Below are 16447 nucleotides of genomic sequence, written 5' to 3' on the forward strand. Positions count from 1 at the left end.
AACCATTCTTGGTGGCTAGAGATGGCTGGCTTGGAAACTTTCTCCCCACATTTGGTGATTTCATTAAGATAACATTCATACATATATAAGATATCATTCTCAAATATATTCATATATATGTATATATATTAGACATATTCTAGAGTATTAGATTTTCATATTACCCCTTAAATGCCCCATTAATCTCATCTTCCTTTTCCATGTTCCCTCCCTCAGTCCCCTCTCTCCATCCCTTTTCCACTTGATCTTCCCATTTCAGCTGTCACTTTATCCACTCATATCTAAGTACTCTATTTTACTTTCTAACAACATCTATCCATATCTGCTAATCCTTTATTCTCTACCCAACTTTTATGGTGTTATGAACTGTAGCTTGTTGATCAGTGAGTTAAAAGCTAAAATTTACAAATAATGAAAACATACCATATTTGTGTTTCTTGGTCTAGGAAAAGCTATCTCAGGATGATTCTTTTCTAGTTACATTCATTTACTTGTAAATCTGGTGGTCCCATTTTTTTTGATTGTTTGCTTGTTCAGGTTTTTTTGTTTTGCTTTTAATAGCTGAGTAATACTTGATTGTATAAATGTGCCAAATTTTTAATACCCATTTTTCTGTTGTGGAACATCTAGGTTATTTCCCAATATATGGCTATGATGAAGAAGGCTGCAGTGTCTCTCTGGTAGTATGAAGCATCCTTTTGGCATATCTTCAAGAATGATATTCTTTTTTTTTCATGGTTTTAGAGCTTTATGGTAGAAAACAGAGAGAGAGAAGGTAGAAAAGTAGAGATTGGCCATGGCCACATGGAAAGAGGGGAAGGGAGGGGGAGAGAGGGAGCGAGAGGTGAGAGGAAGAGACAAGAAAGAGAGCAAGAGCTCAAGAAAGATATTCTTAAAGAAGATCCGTTCCTATCTTCCTGCAGAACTGTCAAACTGATGTCCATGGTGGCTATATGAGTTTGAACTCTCACAAGCAATTGAGAAGTTTCTTTTTGTTCCACATCGTCCTCAGCATGTGTTTTACTGATATTAACCATTCTGATAGGAACAAGATGAAAATCTCAAGGTAGTTTTGATTAATATTTTCCTGATGGATAAAGATGTTGAACATTTTATTTTAAGTGTTTCTTAGACATTTGAATTTCTTTTATTGAGAATTCTGTGTTCATACTTACTTTGTACTGAGTTTTTTTTTATATTTATTTTTAGTTTTGAATATGTTTTGGTCCTTCACCCTGTATTAGATGTACAATTGTTTAAAATATTTTCCCATTAGGTAGACAGCTACTTTGTCCCAATGACAGTGTCATTTGACATGCTGAAGTTTCTCAGTTTCATCAGGTCCCATTTATTAATTTTTATCTTAGTGCCTGTGATAAGCTCTGTTCAGGACTTTTTTTCTATGCAAGGTGTTAAATGCTATTCCTCACTTTCTCTTCTATATATTCAATATATTTGTTTTTAGTTGGAATCCAATATTTATCCCTTTACTTCCTTAAGTTCTCTCATTGCACTAAGTACATATTGAATGATTATTCACAGAGATGACAACCTTGTGTTATTCCTGATTTTAGTGGAATGCTCAGAATTTTGCTACATTTAGATTGATGTTGGCTATAGGCTTTTTGTAATATGACTTTATTATGTGGATATATATCCCTAGTAACCATAATTTCTCCAGAACTTTTTTTTTATCATCAAGGGTGTAAGATTTTTTTAGTAGCCTTTTCTGTATCTAATGAGATGATCAGGTGGTTTTTGTCTCTCAGTTTTGTTTATATGATGGGTTACATTTATTGATTTATATATGCTGAACCACCTCTGTATCAATTTATATTTGATCATAAGTTTCATTATGCATCTTACATTTTATTAAGCATTTCTTGTACAATTAAGATTTTAATTATTTTGGCACAAAGGTATAGTCAATGTAGAATGTTTTCTCAAAAAATTCTAAATTAAAATTGTCCAAGAAATTCTCAGTGCTCATCAATGAATATGTGCATTATTCTACAGAAACAAAATAGTATCTTATCAAATGTCTTATATTTATTTTGTACTTTATATTGTCCATAACATAATATCAGTCACTCTATCTTGCTAAGTTTTATTTATTTATTTATTTATTTATTTATTTTTTCACTTTTAAAAAAGATTTATTTATTTATTTTTATTAGATATTTTCTTTATTTACATGTAAATTTCTCCATTCCCAGTTTCCCTTCCAAAAAACAAAGAAACAAACAAAAACAACAAAAACAAATCCCTATGGCCTCCCACTTCCCCATGCCTGCCACCCCGCCCACTCCCACTTTCCGGCCCTCGCATTCCCCTACACTGGGGCACAGAACCTTCACAGGGCTGAGGTCCTCTCCTCCTATTGATGATCAAATTTGCAATCCTCTACTATACACATGCTGCCTGAACAATCAGACTCCTCCATGTGCAGTCTTTGGTTGGTGGTTGAGACCCTGGGAGCTCTGAGGGTGCTACTTAGTTCATATTGTTGTTCATCCTAAGGGGCTGCAAACCCCTCAGCTCCATTGGTCCTTTCTCTAAGTCCTTCACTGGGGACCCTGTACTCAGTCCGATGGATGGCTGTGAGCCTCTACATCTGTATGCATTTATTTATTTGTTTTATTTTACAGGAAAATGCCTGTGAGTTAGAAATGCCTGAAAGATAGTCAATCAAGTTAGTCTATGTTAGCTTGTTTTCATTTTTCTGTAGTATCTGTCTCTTAATTCTAATGTCATATACTTAATTTCTTGCTTCTGTCCCTAGTCTCTGAAGAACAAATGACAATTTTCTAACATTGGTGGTCAATATTATTTAACACATACTAGATTCTCAATCAAGTAGTCATTGTCTATTTGAACAAACTTCACTTCCCCATTTTAAACTAATACTTTAATGGTGATGTTTAGAGCTCATATAATTTTCATAAATTTTCCTATATCTCTATTACAAATAAACTTCCTTGTGGTTGAGTGAGCTTTCTGTCTTTTCTAAATCCATAGAGCAGTATGCTCTGCAGACAAGGATCCTAACACACTATAGGGGTTTCTGTAATATCAAATACTGTTGTTCAGAACTGGACCAATGGTAGCACATATTTCTCATTCACAGTTAAACACCAGTCAACTGATAATGATGACTGCTAGTAACTTGTGACATGGACCACACAGCTATCCTGCAATCTAGATGAAAAAAGTACTTTTTTTCAGTATAAAGTCTCTGAGCCCATCTCCACCTCAAATTGTTCAGACTGGAGCCTCCAATGAATAAAAGGCTCCAAAAATATACATATTGTGTTTGTCCTAATATAAATTTATTTATGATTTATGTGAGCATGTTTCAGGGAAGTACTCAACATTGTCCTTGCTATTATAACCTACTCTTCAAAGGGGCAAAACTATTGCTGATCTATGCACAAAAATAGGCATCAGAAAGATCAATTTCTCTACATAGCATTCCCATCTCAGAAGCTAAATTAAAAATGTTTTGCCTAATTCAATATTCTATTTGTAAAATAAGTATACTGGTAATGAGTTGTTTCCTTTGAAACTGCTGAGTATAAAACATATATAGTAGAAATTTAAGTTTTCTTTATCCAGCATCTTCCAGAGACAGGACCAATACCCATACGAACTTACATACTGTGATACTCATGTGCAAGACTTACAAAGGCTTAATGTAGACAAACATTTCAGCCCTGCAAGGGTGAAGCAGGCACAAAGTCTCCATCCTAACCAAAAACCTATTTGAAATTGATACATGAGGACAGGTAAAATCAGTTTTTTCAAGTGGAATGTCACCAGGTGTATCAAACACACTCCAGCACCAACCCTACGCTCAGGAGTACTTGTTCAACACATAAGAAGACTTCGTGTTTGCTTTTATGTATGTATGCTTTTTCTTTTCCTGTGTTATTCTTTGTCATGTTGTATTCAATTGGTTTTGATTTCCTCTGGGAAATTTTCTTTTGAAAGAGACAAAGAACTTGAAGTGGATAGAGAGGTAAGAGGAGTTCAGAAAGAAAAACAAGTGTGATCAAAACATACTGTATGCCAAATAGAATCCATAGAAAAGATAACTTTACCAAGTAAGTGAAACACATTTAAGATTTCTCTAGTATGGATCGTAGTATTAGGATAACTGATCATTTCTGTCTTATAATCTGTGCTTTTTTTTTGCCAGATCTTTGACTAGGCTTTTAATTTTTGTATGAAAGGAAATTAGCTAACTACTCAACTGTAAATAATCTGACCATCGATAAGATTGGATTTCTTTGAAATATGCCATATATCACTGCCAAGAACATGGTATCAATCTTAAGGTCATTCTCAAGAGAGGATGCCTTACTTAATTTGTTCCTAAATAATGATTATTAAATATTACAAACTAAAAGGAAGTTAATCATTTGTTGTAGATTCTTGAAAACCTTTTGTTTATCATTTGTCTTTTAGCCTGATATATATAATTTCATTACTCAATATATATAGTATCATTAAAATGTTTATAACTAAAGAAACTGGAAGATTAAAAATAATAGCTCATCAAATCATTGAAACTGAGTTTTAAATCTCAAAGTTAAAATAGTAACTTTTAAAATAAACTGTTTAGTTTCATATGTTTCATTTAAATAATCAGAAATTCTGTCTTCTATATTGTAATTAAATTATTTTGTTGTCAAACAAGTGATGGAATATAATTATAAACATTTTACATTTAACTGGTGCAATAATTGGAGAGCTACAAAGAAGATTTGAATCTTAGAACAATCTCAGGCACGATGCCCTTATATTAGAACATTTAAAATAAATCTTCAAGGATTCTTATAATAAAGGTAAAGACTAAGTAATCTGATACATAGTTATCAAGTGAACATCTTCTCTATAGTACATCCTTTGCTTTCATTACTTTGAATGTTGTGAAGATTTTATTTTAAAAGTTATTTATTTTAAAAGTTATTTATTTATTTAAAGTTATTTATTTTAAAAGTTACTATTTTAACTTTGAGATTTAAAATTCAGTTTCAATGATTTGATGAGCTATTATTTTTAATCTTCTAGTTTCTTTAGTTACAAACATTTTAATGATACTATATACATTGAGTAATGAAATTATATATATCAGGCTAAAAGACAAATGATAAACAAAAGGTTTTCAAGAATCTACAACAAATGATTAACTTCCTTTTAGTTTGTAATATTTAATAATCATTATTTAGGAACAAATTAAGTAAGGCATCCTTTCTTGAGAATGACCTTAAAATTGTTTTATATCCACCAAAGCAAGGAAACATGAGTTTACAAATTAATAAGATGCAAATTAATATTTTTGAGGTAGAAAAAATTCTATAAATACACAAAAATGGCAGTTTCTGTGGAAGAACCTTTTCTTTTTCTAAGATAAACCTGACAAAAATCTCTAGTTGAGATTCATTTTAATAGTGTAATCCTTTTATTTTTTTAATTGCATTTATTCTTTACTTTTTTTTATATAGTCCAGACTTTATCTGGTTGTTCCACATCCCACACATCCTAGTTCCCTTACCCCCATCTCAAAAAGGATGCAAACAATTGGACCCTAATCTGAGACTCCTGCCTTTCCTCTCCTTCCCCATTTACATGCTGTTTTGCCAATAGGATCTCAGAATATGACAGATAGTATGCACTAGCAGATATTAACTGAAGAGAAATTGTATCTACATTGTTATGGAGAAGCCATCATACATGCCGTGTGTGAAGTGTTTCATCAAAGCCCCTGCCTGTAAACCTCAAGTCTCTCCAGGGTTAGGTGCATCTTCTCTGACTGAGTCCAGACCCAGCAGTTCTCTGCTGTATATGTGTTGGGGGCCTCATATCAGCTGGTGAATGCTGTCTGGTTGGTGGCTCAGTGTCTGAGAGAGCTCAGGGGTCCAGGTTAGTTAAAACTGCTCATCTTCTCATAAGATTGCCCTCCTCAGTTTCTTCCAGCTTTTCTCTAATTCACAGGGGTCACCAGAGTCTGTCCTTTGATTGGGTGTAAATATTTGCATCTGAGTCTATCAGGGGCTTGCTGGTCCTTTCGGAGGACAGTCATGATAAATCCCTGTTTGTAAGCACACCATAGTATCAATAATAGTATCAGGCCTTGGACCCACCCCCTGAGCCCTGAGCTGGATCTCAATTTAAATCTGTGAAAGTCAAACACAGATCCTTGAAATGTTAATGACGCTGTGTTCCATAGATTTACCTCATTTCCATCTCCTGAGTCTATGAGTGGAACTGAGCCTAGTGCCACAGGAGTTTTACACTCACCACAGCTCAACATCCTGTTTAAAAATGCTGCATATAAAAATGCTGAGGTATTTGACTAAAGAGTTTAGTCTTTACCAGAGACCAAAATTACAAAAATACATGAATTTAATTATTACAACCTAATGTTTATTCTATATATTACTTTGCAGAGTTATTACATATTTCTTTCTAATATGTCTATGAGTTTCTTCCCTAGAGGAGAATGTTTACCCTATAAGGCCCACTGAAAAACTCAAGTTCAAGTCTACCAAAATTCTTTCTGTGAATCTAATAAATGTATTACATTTACATACAGATCAAAGGGTTAGGATTACGGGCGGGGGCTTTGATGAAGCACTTCACACACAGCATGTATGATGGCTTCTCCATAACAATGTAGATATAATTTCTCTTCAGTTAATATCTGCTAGTGCATACTATCTGTCATATTCTGAGGTCCTATTGGCAAAACAGCATGTAGATGGGGAAGGAGAGGAAAGGCAGGAGTCTCAGATTAGGATCCAATTTTCCTCCTCTTTTGTAAGATGGACTATCAACGGTCTATCATCCAGATGGAGATGGTCTCTTCCAAGCAAGTAAAACAGTTCCATAAGAGTTGCTGGATATATCCTGGCAGGTAGGATTGTTTAGAATTGTAAAGGTAATTTAATATTCAACAATAATTTTGTTAACTAGGTTTAGCTGGTTAAAAAGAGTAAGTGAATCCTTGATTGTATGTCAGTATTGTTTAATGTCATGTAACAAACCTACCAATGATACACAATTTCATTGAAAAAACTTTTCCTAATCAGGTACTCACATTCTAAAAAAATCACTGAAAGTACAGTGGATATGAAGCACAGTCGTGTATGCTATGATTTATATGACATGACTTGTAGCACATGAGAAGTAGTTTCCTATTCTGCATTTTCAAAGATTTCTAGGTGCACAGGTGGTAAAAAGACATAAACTGAGATTACACACCCTGACTTTATCTGTACTTCATATGCATCCACACTCCAGAACTTACCTGTTTATATGTGGAAGATAGAATAATGTGGAAATATCAAACTGAAGTGTTGAACAGCTCATCTCTAAGCCTGTCAGGGTCACTGACTCTGAGGTTTTCAGATCTTGTCCAAAACAGTGTGGTGATGCCAACATGGAAGAACTGCTGCCAGTTTTTACTTTTGATCACTGTTGGATAGTTATGGAACTGTCACCACAGCAATGAAAATGACTCTTAGCCTTTCTAATAAACTTAAGGAAATATTGAGTTCCAGGAAGAGGAGTCTTGGGGTTTCTGTGAAAGTTTATCTGGCTCAAAATAAGTCAGAACTATCTTGTTTTCTCTCTTTAGAGTACAATAGAATATATGTTACTTTCCCTCTGACAATATAACTTTTAGAAAATATTGTATCTTTTCACTGATGAAATAAAACCAAGAAAAATTTCAGGAATGCATGTATGGATATTCTTTCTGAAAACTTGCAATATTAAAATTCTACAACAGATACTGTATTGAAGCATAATATTTGTATGTTCACCTGAAAATTTAATAATAATAAATTCTATAATTTCTTAACTGTAAAGCATTTGAAGTACATAAATTAATGTTCATATAGAAGTTGTATTATTGTACTCACTGTATATTAACATAATATTTCCTCTTATTAGATTTTGTTGATACTTACATTTAAAATTTATCTTTAATTTATAAATAATAATAGCATTTATATTCTTTCTAGAACAGAACTTATCCTTACTAATCACCAGCGAAGAATCTCTGTTTTCTGGAAATACTAATTAAAATGTAAAATTTCACTAATATAGATGGTGATGATAAGGATATTTTTAGTTGTATGATATTCTCCTTTTCTCCTAACTGGTTGGTGTTATGATTTGAATAGTTTCCCCATAGTTCAAACTTAATCCCTATTATGTAACACTTCAACAGTTAAAAGCTCCAATGAACAGGTTAACACTATTATTATGGATCATGCTTGGTATCAGGGCAATGGTGCAAGGATGAATTCAGTTTCCTTTTTCTGTCATGTGAAGACCTCTGCCACACAATGATAGTGATACGCACAAATAATTGGTTTTCCCAGATGAGTAAACAAACTCTTGCTATACATGGCATATCCCGTTTAACCACCACTAAGAGTTTAGCATCTTCTCATCTGGTAGAACTCTAAGTATACCATCAACTTATAGTATTTTAACCCAAGATGCAATATTTACCACACCTTAGAATTAGACTTTTGTTATCCAACATGGCAAAACATTGAGGCTTAGCTGGGATGTGTGGCTCCTTTGTAGTCACCATATCAAGATGCTGAAGATCCTCAGCATGAACTCTAGTTGCCTCTTCAACTTTGTAATATATGTAGTATCTTTACTATAATTTTTAGAGTCAACTAAATTGATGGTAGAAACCATATAGCTTTGTGAAGTAGGACAAAGTGAACTTAAAATTTCTTTGAATCTGTACTTCCTTTCCATGTTAACTCCATGTTCAGTTCTGGGTCAGTATATAGACATGCCATATAGGAATGAGGATACCAAGTCTCTTACAATTCTTTTTTAAACTTGAAACACTAAAACTCCAAATCCAGATTTTACTCTTACCTGGATGAGATCCTCACAGTTCACTCCATTGGGGAACACCTATAGGCTTGCCCCCTCCAGGAAGGTCAACCTTTCCACCAGGAATTAGAGGCCACCCCTCTTAGAATGTATTCACCTAGACTGTAAGATGTGGCTGAAAAATATCAGCCTTATTTCTCCTCCAATGTATCTTATAAAACTGTGTACCCTTTGATCTTTGTGTTCTTTCTTACTGCATTAATAATAGCTAATAAATATATAAAGCAATTGAAAAAATAAATATACAGCATTGCAGGTATTATACGCTTCTAGAGAAGAAGGGTTTTTTTTTTTTTGTTTTTTTTTTTTGTCTAAACTCTCATTTCCATTCCCCTCTCTTATCTACATTATCTGGGATGTAAGAGAAAGATATATGCCATAGCCCACTTTTAATTGTCCAAGGTCCAGTATAGTGTAACCTATATTATCCCTGGAAAATTATCATCTCAGTTTTTATATTTAAACAACAAAACACACTAAGAAAAAATAAATGTGACATTTAATTAACAGTAGATTCTCAATTCTCATTTAATGTTGGTATCCTCTTCTCTCTCTTTCTCTTTCCTCTCTCTCTTTCTCTCACTCTCTTCTTAATCTCATTTGTTTTCTATATAAAAGCATCTATGAAGAAACCAAATGCATTTAATTTGATAGTCAGAGGTACCCCCCAAAATGAAACTTATTTTCCAATTATTAAGAGCTCTTTGATGACCCAATGCCACAGTTGTTTGCTGATTGCATATAATACATCACTTGTCTTCTGTGGCCATAGGAAAAAAATACTATTATCCCCTTCCCCCTCATAGTTGACTATTATCTATTATTCAACCTAAAATGTTGTTTCTTTTCAAGTGTGTTTCTAAATGCTGGTATTTATTATTCTGGATGTCAAAACTCCAGCTTTCTCTGGTTGTTATTTATGTCTGCTCATGTTAGCAGGCTGGACTTCTAGTAGTTTTTTTTTTTTTTTTTTTTTTTAATTTAAGCCTATAGCACCCGGTATTCCCAGGCGGTCTCCCATCCAAGTACTAACCAGGCCTGACCCTGCTTAGCTTCCGAGATCACAGGAGATCGGGCACGTTCAGGGTGGTATGGACGTAGATTCTAGTGGTTCTTTTAAAATGAATTGGGTTGATACTGGACTACTGACTTTTTTTTTTGTCTCCTAAGTACAACTACTTTATCTATTATTTTCTCCTCTCACTTCTCCCTTTCCCATGCCAAATCTCTCTTGACATTTCACTATTTACTTACACCTTCTTTACTATTGTCTATTTCTTTAAACTGAATCAGTCTTAGTTTTTATGAATACCCTTTGTCACATCAATTTTATATTTCTTGCTTTTAATTTTTCTTCTTGGCTGTGAGCCAGTCTACCCTTACACACACACACACACACACACACACACACACACACACACACACACACACATGTGTGTGTGTGGGTATGTAATTTTTAAAAAGATACAGAGAAGATAGATTAACAAAAGTAGCACTGGGTATAATTGTAAATAACATAAATCTTTAGATGACATAGAATGCAGAGTAAATGGAAGATTTTAGATATATGAGTGACCATGTATTTAGTTATTCTGTAACTATAAGAACATTAACTCTTCAATGATAACAAGTTGAGGTTTGCTGTGTGTCCAGCAGTGGACAGGATGTGATAGGGACATTGGAGAAATCAAGATTTTCATGGGAGGTACCACAACAGACAATATTAATTCAGTGTTTTAGTGCTTTTGATTTTTTTACAGGTGATTCTCCTACTGTGTTGCAACTGTACCCTGATGGCTGTGAAACGTCGCTTTCTGATGTTGTCTTCCTGTGCCCCTCTTAGTTACCTGTGATGCATTTAAGCTGTTCCTGCTGTCATCAGTTTGCTGTTGTTGTTGCCTTTTAAGTCTTCATTTCCCTAGTAGTTTATTTAAGATAAACTTGCAGTCATTTTCAGCTATCTGTGAGGGCAAAATAGCTGACAGTGCTGACATACCTTCTTGTCAAGGGTGAAATTTTTGAGGATTTTTTTGTTCTGCAATATATTTGAAAGGGAAATGTACGTCTGAGTATATACATAGGAAACTGATCCAAGCTTCCACATCACTGCATTATCTGATAAACTATCACGCGATTCTTATTTGATTTTTAAAATTTTTATATACATGTACTGCTATGAACTTAATCCACTCGCTTGTACTAGCATAGAATTACAATGACATTTTACGTATGCCATCTTCTTTGAGAGTCACATCGACACTATGAGGGAGGTAAGGCAAAGATTCCTGCTATAGGCTATAGAGGAAATAAGGGATTGGAGAATGCTTATAACACTTTTGAAGCCAGGCAGGTAGAGCTGAGTTAGGTCTAGAATGCATCAGGCCACTGTGTTTATTCAAAATTCACTGCTTTTCCTGACACATTTAATGGTTCTTCTCTCAACCCATTCAGGCTGCCATAATGAAAATACTACTAGTAGAATATCTTATCAAAAATAAAGATTTTTTTCTCTTTCTCATTTCTTAGAGACTCAGAAGCCCAAAGTTACAAGGTAAAGGGAGGAAAAGGAAGAACTCTATGGTCTTCTTTATAAAGATAGGAATTCTAATAATGTGACTCAATATAGAGGCTATGATACCCCCGAACATCCCTCCTTCTAATGGTATGCTGTTGTAGTGGTGATAAGCACTAACTGGAGATCCATAAATATTTCAGCCATTGCCTTTCTCATCTATAAGATTTCTAGAACATGCAATTATTTGAAGGTCTACAAATATAATTTATTTGTGTTTTTCATAATTGTCATATTTGCTACAACTTACCAGCTACTTTATGCACATGATTTTTGATCCATAGAACAGATTTATAAGTTGTCTATGCAATCATAATGTTAAACTCAGATAATTTTAACAAGTATTAAGAAATATCTAACGTCAATCAATTAAACGGAGCACATTTTGTCTCCTATCATATTGTACATTGTTTCTACTCCCTAATAAAGGCTTTCTAATAAAGTTCTTTTAAAACGTTTATTTATTCTTTTCTTACAGTCCAGATGTTTTCCCCTCCATGTCTACCCTCTGACTGTTCCACATCCCATAACTCCTCCCCCGTCTCCAAGATAATTTCCCAAACTCCCATCTCCACCTCACGAGACCTCCCTACTCCCTGTAGCCTCAAGTCTCTTGAGGGTTAGGTGCATCTTCTCTGACTGAGTCCAGTCCCAGCATTCCTCTGCTGTATATGTGTTTGGGGCCTCATATCAGCTGGTGTTTGTTGGTTGCTCAGTGTCTGAGAGATCTCAGAGGTCCAGGTTAGTTGAGACCGCTGACCTTCCTATAGGATCCTCTTCCTCCTCAGTTTTTTCCAGCTTTTCCATAATTCAACCAAAGAGGTCAGCGGCTTCTGTTCATTGGTTGGGTGCAAATATCTGTATCTGACTCTTTCAGCTGTTCATTGGGCCTTTCAGAGGGCAATCATGATAAGCCCCTCTTTGTAAGTACACCGTCAGTAATAGCGTCAGGCCTTGAGGCCCCTACTTGAGCTGGATCCCAATTTGAGCCTGTCCCTGTACCTCTTTTCTCTCATGCTTTTCTCCATTTTTGTCCCAGTAATTTTTCCAGACAAGAACATTCCTAGATCAATTTTTTTTTTTGTCTGTGACATGGCAACCTAATCAATCTCTCTACTTAATGCCCTGTCTTTCTACTGGAGGTAGACTCTACAAGTTCCCTTTCCCCACTGTAAAAGAGAAGGAAGTTTATTCATATTCAAAAGTCTAGTCCAGAGAAACCAAGAACACAAACTTGTATTGTTTCTGTGAACTATTGTTTTGCAGAACTAACTCAATTTGATTGTTCTTCATTTCATGACCAAAAGGTAAAAAATAAGCAATAACCAAGTAATACAGTCATTTGGCCGTGTCATTCTGGTACATCTGCAAGCTTGGACTACTTCTCTAATACTGACTTTTGCTTTGGGAACACTGTGATCCATCTGCTACTTGGGTGTACCTGCTGCAGTCTGTCTCTATACCACCATAGAATCCAGCTACAGAATGAGATAGAAAATATGTCTTTCTAGTTTAGATCATCAGTATTTAACATAAACAAATGAATTTGCAAATTCACACACACACACGCACACACACACACAAACACACACACACACACTCACACACTCACTCACACACACACACACACACATTGCCTGAAATCAAACCAATCAAATTGAGTTCGATCTTCAAAACAATTGCTCACACAAACAAGTTTGTGTTCTTGGTTTCTGTGGACCAGACTTTTGAATATGAATAAACATCCTCCTCTGCTCCAGCTTTCCATAGATGAACTCAATGTTTCCTGGCACCTGTGTTTCTCTCTGATGCCTTACATTCTCTTACTCATGGTTCTTGTAGAAGTTCTGTTCTTTCCGTTGTAACAAGGTTCTTGTTTTATCCTCTTTCTACTTCCTAGAAAAGGTTATTCTGAGTTCCCATAGGTCATTCACATTTATTTGTCATGTATATGCTCCCAGGTTTGACAACATGATAGTTTGTGTGATCAGACTCAAGAGGAGAATTAGATATTTCCCCTGATCAGATACAGTCTTATGAAATAGCCAAAGTACACATACTGGAGTGACTATACTTTCACCTTGGTTGTACACTATTACCCATGCATGGCCGAGTTTAGCATATATATTTCATAGACCCATTTCAAGCCCCATTTAAGGAAAGGGTACTATGGGGAGAAGCTTAGTCAATGAGCAATATTTCAACCTTTAGAACAAGTTGACATTTTCAATTTGTTTGAATTATGTCAAACTTTAGTACGAGTTGACAACAAATTACAAGGCAATATTTTCGATGAGAAAAAAAGTATCTTTGTGATTTCCATGTAAATAGAAAGAAAAAGTGAGTTACTTATCATACTCAATCCGACACCATGTATATTTGCTATTAAACATAACATTAAAAATCTGTTTCCACATCCTTTCCACCTCCCAGTAGTTGAGCATATTTGGGGACAAATTTCTAACTCATGGCCTGTGGAAATGCCTGAGACCCAAATGACAGCAGAAGGTGACAGGCTTTCTTCTCTTTTCTCTATTGGACATTATATCTTGCCCGTATTTTTTCTCCTTATTTATAATATGGCTAGATAAGAAAAAATATTATTATCATTTTAGTTATATATTTCAAAGTAACCAAAAATTTTCATCACAGTAAAATATTAAATTTATCAGCCATTTATTATTTTTTTTTTATTTTAAACACATCAACTAGGAGTAAGGCCTATTTTTATTTAAATGTAAAATTATGTGTTTCCTTTCCTATACATTATTTCTAGTATTGATAAACTTGTGGTAGGGATAACTTCTCACACTACAATTTCTCTGAGAAAGCTGTTTTCCAAATGCTGGTTCTATTAAATTACATTTTCATTTCTGATAATTCAAAAGTCACACAAGAACGACTCTATGCCTCTGTGTACACTGGATCTTTCATCATGAAAAAAGTGCCATTTGAAGCTTAGGAGATACTAGCTGAGGGGGTGAGTGACGACAATACTTATGACAATCTATTGCACGTCAACAAGATTTTACTATTGTAGTGTTTAAATACATTCTGTAACTGGGAGGGTCTTTTCTGTTTTTATTTATTCAAAGACTTTTGCTTGAATTTTATCTACTTTCTCACATCAGAGAAGGCATTAAACATGATTAGCTGTAGGTATCCATGCCGGGTGATATCTAAGCAAAGTCCTCGCCATATGTCATCTCATAATTGTATTTGCAACTTCATGTTTGAAGTGTCAGTCTTTGTAAAATTAGCTCATCTTGTTATGATTTAGAGCTTTGTTGTGAGTGAAAGATTTTGATTGCAATGCAGAATCACATCTGAAAGTAAACTGCCTAGACAAAAGGTCTACAAGACAAGTAAATCAAATACTCCAAGCTGTCTGTGTGGATTATGAGATAGTATTTGCATAACTTTGAAGTATTTATACTGATTAAATTACAATAATTAAAATCATTGCTGTGTCAATTGCTGAATGCCACAAGGCATAGCAATTACTAGCATGCAAATCAGACTTTGTGTAAGCATTTTAAAGAATAATTACCTTATTTGATTCAGATGTGCCCTGAAAAGCATTGAAATTCATTTGAGCTATTTTGCCTTCAACAATTTGAAGGCTTGTAGATAATGTTGTTATTATCAATTATTTACTTTTTTTATATCACTTTCCTTTATTTTGGGTGAAACTAAATGACACAGATAAAATGAAAACATACAAATTTGCTGAAACTAGGAATAATTTACAATATCAGTTAATCTGCCTCTTGCATCAACAAACATTTTTCTTTCTAATGGGCTATACTACACTATGACATCAGTTTCATGTTAAACAGCTATGTATATCCAATGTCTATATTTACATAATTTAGAACCAACGTTGTAAGCTGCAAGGAAATAGCAGAGTAAGAAATCAAGACTGGAGGTTTTAGAATATCTTCCAAAATTCCTGCGTTGCATAAAACATATAAATGGTCACTTAGCCTGCAAACAGTTTCAGTCTTCAAATTGATAATATTTTCATCTTAAAAGGGGATATTAAAATTTGAATAGCACATGATAGCTAGAGATGACATCTTGTAGGGTACAGAGCTATCAGAAACTGTGATATATGGCGTTTAAACTCTAGTTAAAGTGATATTTCCATTTTTCCATATAATCATTTCTTTAAAAGATAAAATGTTTGCATTTATTTTTGAAGGTTAAGTAATTAAAATATGAACTATTTTCAAAATATATTATGCAAATGATTTGAGTTGTAGGTTACAAAATATATGTAGTGATTTTGTTTCTTAGAATTTCTCATATGTTTTTCAAATAAAGTTTCTGTATTTAAAGCAAATTTTATGTTATTCTATTGAAAATTTAGAGTATTGTCGTTTTAATTTTTTTTTAAATATTTTTGCTTTTTGGTTTATCAGCAGAAGGTTAAAGTGTTAGGTAAAATACATCAAATGATTCTTCAATTAGTTGAAAAGTTATCCTAAAAATTAAAATATCTATGACTGCTGTATAAACCTCTTTCATATTTAAGTCACTTTAAAAGAATGTTTATTTTCAATTTTCTTTTAAAAGTCATTGATGTATGGAATCTATAGATCCTGTTCAGAATGCATTGAAAGTTAATTTTTAGATTATTTCAAATTGTATGATAAATGTGAAAAATATACTCTGTATGAGGAGAACCTAAGGATATACACAGGAGGTAAGTGAGTAAAGTTGAGTTTGTAAGTATGAACCTGGTTTTTTTTAGTAATGTTTGTATATACCTGTACAATTGATCTGTTATTTTTAGTGAGACATAAGTTCAATTGATATACATATGTTTTCTTCAGGAAGAGATTTAAGAGAAAGGTCTTGTAATCCAGTCAGAAATAACAATGCATGTTTAGGTACTTGCAAAATATGAATTTTGCTTGAAAGTGGACTTCTATACAATAA

General features: G+C 33.9%; 1 pseudogene; it reads right to left on the reverse strand.

The window, feature by feature from the left end:
* Positions 1-9915: 9915 nt before the first annotated feature.
* Positions 9916-10034, reverse strand: LOC116095198 (annotated as a pseudogene).
* Positions 10035-16447: the final 6413 nt, after the last annotated feature.

Source organism: Mastomys coucha, unplaced genomic scaffold (genome assembly GCF_008632895.1).
Source record: "Mastomys coucha isolate ucsf_1 unplaced genomic scaffold, UCSF_Mcou_1 pScaffold17, whole genome shotgun sequence".
Lineage (NCBI taxonomy): Eukaryota > Metazoa > Chordata > Mammalia > Rodentia > Muridae > Mastomys > Mastomys coucha.